The 14447-nt window shown below is 49.4% G+C and overlaps 1 protein-coding gene across 2 annotated transcripts in view; it reads left to right on the top strand.

The window, feature by feature from the left end:
* zfpm2a (zinc finger protein, FOG family member 2a) overlaps positions 1-14447 on the top strand; it is a 153480-nt gene that overhangs the window by 127135 nt on the left and 11898 nt on the right. The gene's annotated exons all lie outside the window — the stretch shown is intronic.

Here is a 14447-nt window from a genome sequence, read left to right as displayed (position 1 = left end):
GTGGAACACAATTGGAGCGGCCAGTCATTCAAATACAGAAGCAGACAGTTTTTACCTGTTTACCTCGAACAGAAAAGAGTTTTAAGAGGAGACTCTCTCTCTCCCTCTCTCCCGCTCTCTCCCTCTCTCCCGCTCTCTCCCTCTCTCTGAGAACAGGCAGTCTCCAGGCCTCCTGGGCAACATATGGAGCCCTCTGAGTTAGTGTACAACTTCACCAACTGCTGTTGTGAGAAGTGCTCGGCTAACTGTGGCCCCTGAGAGCTCATTAGAAGCCCTTGTGCATAAACCTTTCTGCTTTGGAAGTTGCCGTGGGCTTCGGCGGGTGCTGTGCAGCACAAATAAGGCAGGATGATCTGAGCTGGAGCTGCCTGCCTGCGAGATAATAAACAACATTTGCATATAATGTCAACATTTGGCATCGTTCCTTTAGTGGAGGAAGGCCTATCCACCCTTGTGGCAGTAGTACTTAAAATATTGTCTATCAAAAAAAGCACAAGGCCTGTGTGACATCCTATCATATCATTTTAGCCTGAAAAATGTGTATATATTCTATTTTTTGCGGTTATATTTCTGGATGTGGATTGTGGAGTATCCCACTAATTATCCAGAGTCATCCATGACTGGTTTAAACTCCTGATTCCTAACTGATAAAAAAAGCCCAATTGAAGGAATTCCTGTTGCAGCACACAATGCATATTAGCTACAGAGCATTGATGTGGTACTGGTCTTTATTCCTAACTACTAGAGTGTAATAGTGCCTCGTTGCACAGTGGCGCGTGCAGTTAATGAGAAGGGTCTGAACGAACGGTGCATTCAGGATCAACACACAGACTCTAGCTCCAACTGTATTTGTCATGCAGTCTAAACGCACACAATTGCATATAAACTAACATGGTAATTACTGCCATGTGGTGAATGTCTCTCTGTCTCTCTCTCTCTCACAATGGTAGAAATGTAATTACCTTGACAAATGTAGAAGGAGCTAGGTCTACGGGGGTAAAAAAAACCACAACCTTTTACTGAACTGTAAATCATGCTTCACTCTTTAAAAGGTCTCCAAAAATAAATAATAATCCTGAAAGTGCAAAGATTTCAGTGATTTAGGAGGGGGAGCTTTGAGAAGCGTATTACCAGCGGTGACAGCTTGGTGGAGATAGGCAGGTTGTGTTAAGAGGAAGGGATAAGAGGCTATGACATTATGTCTGCAGGGTTAAGGTGTCAGAGGCAAAGTGTGAACCACTATTACTGGATCAATACTTCTCAGTTTGGCACTTATCTCCTGCTGCTGCTACTGCTGCTCTGCCGGATACCCACGGGGACACAGGGACAGGGATACCCACGGGGACACAGGGACAGGGATACCCACGGGGACACAGGGACAGGGATACACACAGGGACACAGGGACAGGGATACACACAGGGACACAGGGACAGGGATACACACAGGGACACAGGGACAGGGATACACACAGGGACACAGGGACAGGGATACACACAGGGACACAGGGACAGGGATACCCAGGGACAGGGGGGACACAGGGACAGGGATACCCACGGGGACACAGGGACAGGGATACACACAGGGACACAGGGACAGGGATACCCACGGGGACACAGGGACAGGGATACCCACGGGGACACAGGGACAGGGATACACACAGGGACACAGGGACAGGGATACCCACGGGGACACAGGGACAGGGATACCCACGGGGACACAGGGACAGGGATACCCACAGGGACACAGGGACAGGGATACACACAGGGACACAGGGACAGGGATACCCACAGGGACACAGGGACAGGGATACCCACAGGGACACAGGGACAGGGATACACACAGGGACACAGGGACAGGGATACCCACGGAGACACAGGGACAGGGATACACACAGGGACAGGGATACCCACGGGGACACAGGGACAGGGATACACACAGGGACACAGGGACAGGGATACCCACGGGGACACAGGGACAGGGATACCCACGGGGCCACAGGGACAGGGATACACACAGGGACACAGGGACAGGGATACCCATGGGGACACAGGGACAGGGGTACACACAGGGACACAGGGATACCCACGGGGACACAGGGACAGGGATACACACAGGGACAGGGATACCCACGGGGACACAGGGACAGGGATACACACAGGGACACAGGGACAGGGATACCCACGGGGACACAGGGACAGGGATACCCATGGGGACACAGGGACAGAGATACCCACGGGGACACAGGGACAGGGATACACACAGGGACACAGGGACAGGGATACACACAGGGACACAGGGACAGGGATACACACAGGGACAGGGATACACACGGGGACACAGGGACAGGGATACACACAGGGACACACGGACAGGGATACACACAGGGATACAGGGACAGGGATACCCACGGGGACAGGGGCAGGGATACCCACGGGGACACAGGGACAGGGATATCCACGGGGGCACAGGGACAGGGATACCCACGGGGACACAGGGACAGGGATACACACAGGGACACATGGACAGGGATACCCACGGGGACACAGGGGCAGGGATACCCACGGGGACACAGGGACAGGGATACCCACGGGGACACAGGGACAGGGATACACACAGGGACACAGGGACAGGGATACAGGGACAGGGACACAGGGACAGGGATACACACACAGGGACAGGGATACACACAGGGACAGGGATACCCATGGGGACACAGGGACAGGACTATACACAGGGACAAAGGGACACAGGGACACAGGACAGGACTGCAGGGACAGGGACACAGAGGGACACAGGGACAGGGATACACACAGGGACAGGGATACACACAGGGACAGGGATACCCATGGGGACAGGGATACCCATGGGGACACAGGGACAGGGATATCCACGGGACACAGGGACAGGGATATCCACGGGACACAGGGACATGGATATCCACGGGACACAGGGACAGGGATACACACGGGGACACAGAGACAGGGATACACACAGGGACACAGGGACAGGGATACACACAGGGACACAGGGACAGGGATACCCACGGGGACACAGGGACAGGGATACACACAGGGACACAGGGACAGGGATACACACAGGGACACAGGGACAGGGATACACACAGGGACAGGGATACACACAGGGACAGGGATACCCATGGGGACACAGGGACAGGACTATACACAGGGACAAAGGGACACAGGGACACAGAGACAGGACTGCACACGGGGACACAGAGACAGGACTACACACAGGGACAGGGATACACACAGGGACAGGGATACCCATGGGGACAGGGATACCCATGGGGACACAGGGACAGGGATATCCACGGGACACAGGGACAGGGATATCCACGGGACACAGGGACATGGATATCCACGGGACACAGGGACAGGGATACACACGGGGACACAGAGACAGGGATACACACAGGGACACAGGGACAGGGATACACACAGGGACACAGGGACAGGGATACACACAGGGACAGGGATACCCACGGGGACACAGGGACAGGGATACCCACGGGGACACAGGGACAGAGATACCCACGGGGACACAGGGACAGGGATACCCACGGGGACACAGGGACAGGGATACACACAGGGACACAGGGACAGGGATACACACAGGGACACAGGGACAGGGATACCCACGGGGACACAGGGACAGGGATACCCACGGGGACACAGAGACAGGGATACCCACGGGACACAGGGACAGGGATACACACAGGGACACAGTGACAGGGATACCCACGGGGACACAGGGACAGGGATACACACAGGGACAGGGATACCCATGGGGACACAGGGACAGGACTATACACAGGGACAAAGGGACACAGGGACACAGAGACAGGACTGCACACGGGGACACAGAGACAGGACTACACACAGGGACAGGGATACACACAGGGACAGGGATACCCATGGGGACACAGGGACAGGGATATCCACGGGACACAGGGACAGGGATATCCACGGGACACAGGGACAGGGATACCCACGGGGACACAGAGACAGGGATACGCACAGGGACACAGGGACAGGGATACACACAGGGACACAGGGACAGGGATACCCACGGGGACACAGGGACAGAGATACCCATGGGGACACAGGGACAGGGATACCCACGGGGACACAGGGACAGGGATACACACAGGGACACAGGGACAGGGATACACACAGGGACACAGGGACAGAGATACCCACGGGGACACAGGGACAGAGATACCCACGGGGACACAGGGACAGGGATACCCACGGGGACACAGGGACAGGGATACCCACGGGGACACAGAGACAGGGATATCCACGGGACACAGGGACAGGGATATCCACGGGACACAGGGACAGGGATACCCACGGGGACACAGAGACAGGGATATCCACGGGACACAGGGACAGGGATATCCACGGGACACAGGGACAGGTCTACACACAGGGACACAGAGACAGGACTGCACACAGGGACACAGAGACAGGACTACACACAGGGACACAGAGACACAGAGACAGGACTACACACAGGGACACAGGGACAGGACTACACACAGGGACAGGACTACACACAGGGACACAGGGACAGGACTACACCCAGGGACACAGAGACAGGACTACACACAGGGACACAGAGACAGGACTACACACAGGGACACAGAGACAGGACTACACACAGGGACACAGGGACAGGACAACACACAGGGACAGGACTACACACAGGGACACAGGGACAGGACTACACCCAGGGACACAGAGACAGGACTACACACAGGGACACAGAGACAGGACTACACACAGGGACACAAAGACAGGACTACACACAGGGACACAGAGACAGGACTACACACAGGGACACTGAGACAGGACTACACACAGGGACACAGAGACAGGACTACACACAGGGACACAGAGACAGGACTACACCCAGGGACACAGAGACAGGACTACACCCAGGGACACAGAGACAGGACTACACCCAGGGACACAGAGACAGGACTACACACAGGGACACAGAGACAGGACTACACACAGGGACACAGAGACAGGACTGCACACAGGGACACAGAGACAGGACTACACCCAGGGACACAGAGACAGGACTACACCCAGGGACACAGAGACAGGACTACACCCAGGGACACAGAGACAGGACTACACCCAGGGACACAGAGACAGGACTACACCCAGGGACACAGAGTGAGGACTACACACAGGGACACAGAGACAGGACTGCACACAGGGACACAGAGACAGGACTACACACAGGGACACAGAGACAGGACTACACCCAGGGACACAGAGACAGGACTACACACAGGGACACAGAGACAGGACTACACAGGACTACACACAGAGACACAGAGACAGGACTACACCCAGGGACACAGAGACAGGGACACAGAGACAGGACTACAGAGACAGGACTACAGGGACACAGAGACAGGACTGACACAGAGACAGGACTACACACAGGGACACAGAGACAGGACTACACCCAGGGACACAGAGACAGGACTACACACAGGGACACAGAGACAGGACCAGGGTAAATGGCACTACTGAAGGGACTGAGGGGACTGCATGTCCTCTCCATTAGATTGAAGTTAACAGAGAGGGTTGTAATAGAATGGTAGATTTCATGTAAATATAATAACACGTTTGTTGCACCTCTATGGGTGTTGATTTGTACACTGTGGTTGCTACATATTGTGTTCTATCTATGATCATGTTAAAATGGTTCTGATAAATTAGCCTAAAGGCTGTGCAATGGCTGTTTGTGTCTCTTCCTATTGGAACGCAGGGGGAAGGAACTCACTGCCATTTTGAGGAGCATTTCCCTTCATGCCAGATGATTTGATACTATTCTGCTAAACTGAACATTGACACCATTCCACGGCCACACTTACTGTAGGTTGTAGTATCCAACATTATTGACCTAAATGCTGGGCGATGTATGACAGTGCTGTGGCTGTTATCGTGTTAATACGACATGTTAGGTTCCTACAGTACAACACAGACATCCAGCATGTAAACCTTCGAGCCAGGTCAATGGTGTACACACTAAGTGTTAAACCCATAAACGTGTCCCTGGGTCCAGCATGTCTCCCTATTGTCTCGAGCAGAAACAAGAAAAAGAGCTTCAGCTTCACAATTGAGTGTTTGCCTACTTTCAAGTCTTCCATTAAACTTCTGAAGCGTTAATCCTTGCTACACCTACAACAGAAATGCAGCGTTCAACAATTTGAAGGAAGGAAATGAGAAGGGAGAGAAAGAGAAAGGAAGTGATCGCTCCATATTCATATTCCTATGCAGGCGTTATCACTTAAAAGGCTTTCTAATTACAACAACAAGACAAAAACTCGTTGGATTCATTCCAGACCCGCTAAATGATAAAATAAGCTTGCACTCTCTCTCCTTCTTAATCTCCGCAAAGCACCTTGGAGTCTCATCTCCCAAATACACGTGAATGAATGAATGTGGAAAATGCCATTTAGAGATGCAGGTGTGCCATTTGATAAGAAACTTCTGGATTAAATATGTTCTGCTAATGAGGAACCCAGGCTACCCCATCAGGGCAAACTATTGGTTGGATTGTGTGAGTGCGAGCTGATAACATTCCGCACACACACACACACACACACACACACACACACACACAAACATTCCAAATTCATTATTAATAAACAGCCTTGCAGTCTCCTAGTCAGTCTATCACACGGAGAGACTGGATCCTTCACTGGAGTGAGGGATGAGGGTTCTCATTAAGAGAGGAGAGAGAGAAAGGGGGAGGTATGGATAGTGGTGGTGGTGAGGAGAGACTGGATCCTTCACTGGAGTGAGGGATGAGGGTTCTCATTAAGAGAGGAGAGAGAGAACGGGGGAGGTACAGATAGTGGTGGTGGTGAGGAGAGACTGGATCCTTCACTGGAGTGAGGGATGAGGGTTCTCATTAAGAGAGGAGAGAGAGAAAGGGGGAGGTACAGATAGTGGTGGTGGTGAGGAGAGACTGGATCCTTCACTGGAGTGAGGGATGAGGGTTCTCATTAAGAGAGGAGAGAGAGAAAGGGGGAGGTACAGATAGTGGTGGTGGTGAGGAGAGACTGGATCCTTCACTGGAGTGAGGGATGAGGGTTCTCATTAAGAGAGGAGAGAGAGAAAGGGGGAGGTATGGATAGTGGTGGTGGTGAGGAGAGACTGGATCCTTCACTGGAGTGAGGGATGAGGGTTCTCATTATGAGAGGAAAGAGAGAAAGAGAGGAAGGGGGCGGTATGGATAGTGGTGGTGGTGAGGAGAGACTGGATCCTTCACTGGAGTGAGGGATGAGGGTTCTCATTATGAGAGGAGAGAGGAAGGGGGCGGTATGGATAGTGGTGGTGGTGAGGAGGGGCTGGGAGGGAGTATCAACTGTTTTCATATTTAGCTATTTTGGGGGCTTTTTTTGGTTAGAAGGAGACAATTTCAAAGACTATGTTAATGATGCATTGAACATTGGAACAAAGAGTTCAAAGTTTCTCTGGCTCTGGCAATGACTGGATGTAATTCTTGGGCTGGTTAATACGGACTGGGGGCGGGGGTAGCGAGCTAAGCCATCGGTGCAGTGGACTGGAAGTCCCTGGCCCATGCTTGACATTTAGAACGATTTGGAGCAGATTAAGGCTGTATTAGTGCTGTAGTCTGCATGTGCTTCTGTAATGAGCTGTGAGTGTATTACAGCAGGAAGAAGTTAGCTAGCTGGTGCCTGCAGGCTGGTGGGGTAATACACCGCTGCAATAGAGAGAGCCTACCTGGACAGTTGGGTAGTTAGGCAGTTGGCTGGACCTAAAGTGGACATTGCTCTCTGTAGTGTTGCCCGGGGCAGGCAGAGACACTGTACTTAGAGTCAGCTAGGAGAGGGTTGCAATGGAAATGGAGAGCCCTGCCAGAGGGAGAGGAGCTGGAGAGGAGGGAGAGGAGAGGAGGGAGGAGAGGGAGAGGAGAGGGGAGAGGAGAGGAGAGGAGAGGAGAGGGAGAGGAGAGGAGAGGGAGAGGAGAGGAGAGGAGAGGAGGGAGAGGAGAGAGGAGAGGAGAGGAGAGGGAGAGGAGAGGAGAGGAGAGGCTCTCTGGTTGGAGACTGTCAGTCTAAACCAGCTTAGCTCAGCCAGCCAGTAAAGTGTCACAGAGTGATGGGTAGGCAGGCACAACTTTGTTACTCGGACCAGTAACTGTCTAGAAAATATTCTATATTCAAATAGAAAATTAGAAAAATGTAATGTGTTATTTCAAGCACATGATTTGGCTGCTACTGTAGCCACATCAATTTTCAAAGGTACCCAACATGACATGCAGCCCTGTCGGTAATTCTCCAAAATAGGTTTAGGATTTTGCCAGTATTCCATTTCGGTACATGTATTGTTTGTTTGTTTCCAGTACATATACAGTACACATTAAAGGAGACTGACATACAGTTGCCAAGCTTAAAGGTCTTCCTTCATTTAGAATAAAATGTATATTTTAAAGGGTCTACAAAACGCATACTATCCACAAATTAAAAAACACAGGTAATGTTTTGTTTTAGCATGTGCAAATGAAGGTGGCTGGTGTCGTCCCTCTATTGAAAGGCTCTTTATGATGTTAATGACTTGTTAGCGTAATTTCCAGCCTCCGCCATCAGCCGTGAGAAGTTCACAGACCCGCTGTTAAATAGGAGTCACCGCTATGGCATCGTTTCAAGAGCTCCCAAACAGGACGGCAGGACGATAACGAACAGGTGATGTGGCCTGATGATGGCTGCCTATGACCATGGATAGGCGGGAATTATTACAAAGACAATTTAAATAGTGAAAGGATAAGGAATGAATCATCTGGACAGCATATCAAATGTTAACTCTAGCACACCAGTGCTATTCACTCATGCAGTGGTAATAAACTGTGCTTCTTTCAAAGATAGACGGAGGAGAAATCTGGGGACAGTAAATTGTGCATGAATGTTTATTCCTCTCTATCCGAATGATACAGAGGGTTTCTAGTCTGAGACTCACTGGCACAGGCACCTGTCTTTGATGGCTACAGTGTCTGGGACATCACCAGGCCTATTTATGATCTGCTGCTGCAGTTGTCATTAATGTTCCATTAGTATCAGTACTATTTGTGTGGATGGTACTGGAAGTGGACTTCTATTGCCTTAGTAACCTTATTATTAGTTCAGCGGCTAGGGTTACATTTGAGGTACTTGTGGCTTTTGTGAAAGAGGCACCACATTTCACACACAACTTGGACAAGTCCGTAGAAGCTATAGTGTCGTTGCAGATTTGTTATATTACCCCCTGGCGGCCATTTTTAATATTGCAGCCAATCAGCTCCCAAGGGCCCTATTAGACAGGTGTCACATGGCCATATCTACATAAATAATTGGTACATAAAGGCCAATGATGGTTTAAAATTATTAAAAGGGTCTGGAGAACATCATAAAACATCCATAAATGCCATATATATGTATCCTTTAAAATGTTAGTGAAAAGTGGTGAACAAGGGCCCAAAAAACGACCCAAATGACTTATATATTTTTGTCCTCATTTTCAGTATTTAGGCCTCCTGTGCTTCTTTGTAATGTTATGTATAAATGTCTATGAATGATTTAGTTGTTGAATAGAGGAACGATCTGGATGGTTATCCCATTGTTCTCTATGGAGTCTCGGAGCCTCACAAGGTTAAACGTTCCAACATTCCAACTTTTTCCCCCGGGAATAAAAAGCCATTCCAACAGAGGGAGTTTCATCTCCTTAGGCCCCGCGAACGAACGACTGCTAATCTTTACCCTCCGCTATAGCGTTTCCATTCCGCTTCCTCCAACTCCAGACATATTTGCTCTCCCTTGCTGGCTGTGTCCCGTTAAGATTTAAACAGCAAACATAAAATACAGAAGATAACCTGTGCCGGCTTTGGAGAGACTTGACTCCCAACATTATTTTAAAGACCAGATCTGAGAGCTCCACCGCGGCAGTCGGGTGCGATTATCTTCTGTGATCCCTCTCCGACGCAACCAAAGTCATTCATCTGCCGATCCCTCCGCCCTCCTCACCCCCTCCCCCACCCTCCCACCTCCCCCTATGCATAGGCAGGGCCCTAATCAGGTCTCCGTCGTGTGTCAGGATCTGTGGATGAGCAAGGCCTAAAGATGGGAACAGCTCTGTAAACATGGCCAGGCAGCAGGGAGCTTCCGTCTCCCCCACTACGTTCTGAATAAGCAAACATGGAAAGATTTAAGGATTTTGTCAGGCCCAACTTTGTAGTATAGGCTCAGGGTTCTTTTATTTCCAGCGGTTTCCACGGCGCTGCTGCCTGCCTATGGGATATTGTTCTTAGCTTATGAAGTGCTGCGTATTGTTATAAGCTGTGTGCTTTTGTCAATAGTATTACACTATGGAGCTTCTGATTTTTTTCTCTATATTTTTTTTATACAATGGTCTCGTGCATTTTCAAGAGAGATGGGCTGCCTTGGGTTTAACCCATGGAGGTCCTGTGTGTGTGTGTGTGTGTGTGTGTGTGTGTGTGTGTGTGTGTGTGTGTGTGTGTGTGTGTGTGTGTGTGTGTGTGTGTGTGTGTGTGTGTGTGTGTGTGTGTGTGTGTGTGTGTGTGTGTGTGTGTGTGTGTGTGTGTGTGTGTGTGTGTGTGAATTGTTTATGTTTTTATTGACATTTCTTTTGTTGTTGCCGGCCTTTGTTTTCTCCCCCACTTAACCTAGATAAACACCATCGAATCTTCTCATTGAATTCACATTGTTATACAGCCATATAAACCGAATGTCTTTCTATTGTCACAAGTCAACTTTCCCGTCAGAACTGATTCAGGACTATCATGACCAACCCAGTGAATCTGGACGTGGACGGTGTACTCCATAATAAACGGGCTAATATAATTGGCTCTATCAAATGGGCTGTATATTAACAACAGTCGGCTGTGCTCACCCCTGTCAGGATTCTATTATAGAGCCTGCTCCCTCCCCTTGTTTTGATACAGCAGTAATTTAAAGACCCATCTTAATTGACTTATTTTTTCCGCATGTCTGTCGGAGCTTGTGCTGTGCATGCACAGAGTGCAATAAGGGTCTTGTTCCTTTATTGGGCCACACACAATGTACTGAGTTCAATTTTACCATTCATAATGAATGCAGTCTCGCCATTCAAATGCAGCCATAAGCACACAGCAGATAAGAATTTAATTAAATGTAGATTAAAACCAAACAGGAAAACACACTCGCTGATCATTTTTTATCGCGTCCCCTGGTCATATCCCCCCTCGTACTTTCCACTGACTTGTTCTTCCTTGGGCTACAGCTTTTCAGCGTGCCAAAAGTGGCGAAACACCTCACACATCTCGCTGTGGCGCTGTGAGATTGTGTAAAATGCAAAACGAAGGGGCGGTCACACGATTAATCAGAAATCTCATGTCGGGGGAGGATTGGGGGGTAAGGGGGAGGGAGGAGGAGAGACAGAGGTGGAGGGAAGGAATTAGTTGCCTCATCCCCAAATTTGCATCATTTTTTTCCAACGGACAATCTCAGCACTGTATAGGCAAGGGGAATCATATCTCTCTTCACAGGAAGGAACAATCACAATATTGCCACAATATTGAAATAAATGTCACCTTCACATCCTATCAAATTGTCCATACTTGCTAAACATGATGTTAGCTAGCGAGAAAGTAGTGCTTTGCAAGCATGCCTGATCCGTAAGAGCTATTTTAGGTTCCATCCACAGCCTCTACTGACGACTAGGCTTCACACTGCATGGTCACCTCAGGCTCAAGTGTGTTTGTTTTAACTGCAGTGGGATATAGGAGAGCTGGAGAAGAGTCCGTTGAAAATGTAGAGAGACATATCATATTATAAATATTATATTATAATATCATATTATACACATTATAAGGAATTAATAAAGGTTAACAAGTTAAAAAGCATTATTCCTAAGGAACTATAGTATCCTTTGTCCAATTACATACCATTAAACAAAATAGCATAAAACATCACATCTTAACATGAGCTTCTATATTATTGTTTTGAAGTGTTACAGTTGTTGTCCTCTGTTTTTATAATTGTGAACTGGTATTTTCTAGGTTGGAATCTAATATGGAAAAATGATTTTATGTAATGTGTTCCAAATTCAGTGTATTTTTTCAAACCATATTTGCAAGGATTCATTTTTATTCCTGTCATATGTAGATAATGTATTTAAATACTGGTAATTTCAATGCTTTATTATTTCATATAGTTCTGCAGGTGAACTTTTTCTTTTCTACACAAAACGAAAGTAATCACACAGCGTCTGGTGTGTTTTCATGTACAGTAGGAGCATATTGTTCTTGCATCCTTCTTCCCTCAAAGTTTCAAAAAGGTGTTGTCTCCCAGATAGAGAACCTGTATGCAGCGTGAACGTGATGTACTGATTCTCATCAGGTTCAAAGACCCGGTTGTTATCATCAGAGCCAGTCGCTTTTCATTTTAGCCTTTTCAACAAACACTTGAAAACTAAAGCGATTCATAACATCTCACACTTTTCAGAGAGGAAAGGAAAGAAGTGGAAAATATTGAAGTGGAAAATTGTGGCTAATATAGTTTTAATTTAGCTTCAGAGCTTGAGTTATTCTCACTCTTTAAAATTGAGTGTTTTGTTGAAACAGCAGCAGCAGCAGCAGAGAGTAAGAGAGAGAGTGTGGCTGGTCTATTGGCTCAAACTGGCATTGGACAGTAGTGGCTCGGCCACCTCACTCCTGCCATCCCTGCCACTACCTCTGCTGCCTGCCCGCCTGCCCGCCTGCCTGCCCGCCGTGCTGGTGGCGTATCTCAGTTCCACTCTATTACCCTCACGCAAGCGATTGGCCTTTTCTGTGGGGAAAAGAGCAATATCCTGTCGCAGTCTGTTTGATCAAGTGCTAAACCCTTGTGATCAATAGAGGGACAGATGTCGTCTCCAGATGGCTGCGTGGCGATACCTGGGGCAGTGAGGGGCCTTGCCAGGACGACAGAATGGCAACGAGGAAGGGCCAGCGGCTGCTGCTCCCATCGCACCAGCCACCGAGACCACAATGTGACAAACGCAATTAGGCCTTTTAGCTACAGATTATTTATTTCTCCTGCAAACTGACAGAAAATGTAATTAGCGCTTAGTTTAAGCAATATGTAGAATTACAGGGGTGCAGAGGCAGAGGGCATGTTAGGGTGGGATGGAGGGAGCTAATGTGGCTGTTGTGGTGGTGGGCGCCTGGACTCGGGAGGCTTTGCTGCCGTGTTGCTGTTCTCACTCTGTCTGCGTTCACTGTCTGTCTTTCTGTCTGTTGCTGGGCTCTGTGAACAACAGCAGTCACAATCCCACTCTGTCTTTCTGTCTGTCGCTGGGCTCTGTGAACAACAGCAGGCACAATCCCACTCTGTCTTTCTGTCTGTCGCTGGGCTCTGTGAACAACAGCAGGCACAATCCCACTCTGTCTTTCTGTCTGTCGCTGGGCTCTGTGAACAACAGCAGTCACAATCCCACTCTGTCTTTCTGTCTGTCGCTGGGCTCTGTGAACAACAGCAGGCACAATCCCACTCTGTCTTTCTGTCTGTCGCTGGGCTCTGTGAACAACAGCAGGCACAATCCCACTCTGTTTTTCTTTCAGAGGAGGTTGCACAGAAACCTATGCAGCACACAGTATATGTTAGTTTGCTCATCAAGTTCATGTAGACCACAACTTTGGAAATTCCGGTTCCATTCTCACCCAGATCAGATAAAATATGTCCCAACATTCCAAAATGGTTGATAGCCTAGGCAGGTGCATCTCTCATCTCCCCCTCTCATCGCCAGAAGGCCCAAATAGACCTTTCCAAAAAGGAGAGTGGCCCATTTTAAACGGCGTTAGGGCATTTGCATTAGGGCTGGCGTCCATATACCAGGCAGGCCATGTGGTGCGTGGTGGCGCGGGGACAGAGCCATGTTGGAGGAGCTACTGAGGCGCTGCGTCCTTGTGTCTCTCTCCCAGTCCCTGGCCCTCCCTTTGGAGCTCCGCCGTTCACCTGCTCCCCTGCTCCCTTCCCGAGTAGCATGATCGGAAAGGGGGACGTGGGCCACCGGGCCACAGCTGGGGTTCTGGGACAGCTTTGCTTAGTTGGCTCTGCCCCGGGTGGTGGTGGTGTTGGTGGTGGTGCTCAACATAGCAGCGGCCTGTCACAGGGACCTCCACGTCCCATTAACACATAGCCTGGTCAGGACAGAGAGCCAGACCCAGGCCCCCAGCAGGGCCCCAGTAAACACATGTCGCCTGGCCACAACCAGGACCCAGCGGAGAGAACACAGCACAGTTAGAGCTGGGAAACCTAGAGGACAGGGGTGGGGGTTTTTTTGAATTTTTTTGGTAAATGGCATTAAAACAAAATGTACAATGCGAACCCAGAGGATACCCCTTAAAGGTTTTAATTAAAACC

Source organism: Oncorhynchus masou, chromosome 30 (genome assembly GCF_036934945.1).
Source record: "Oncorhynchus masou masou isolate Uvic2021 chromosome 30, UVic_Omas_1.1, whole genome shotgun sequence".
In the NCBI taxonomy this organism is placed as follows: domain Eukaryota; kingdom Metazoa; phylum Chordata; class Actinopteri; order Salmoniformes; family Salmonidae; genus Oncorhynchus; species Oncorhynchus masou.
This window is presented reverse-complemented; position numbering and strand designations above follow the sequence as displayed.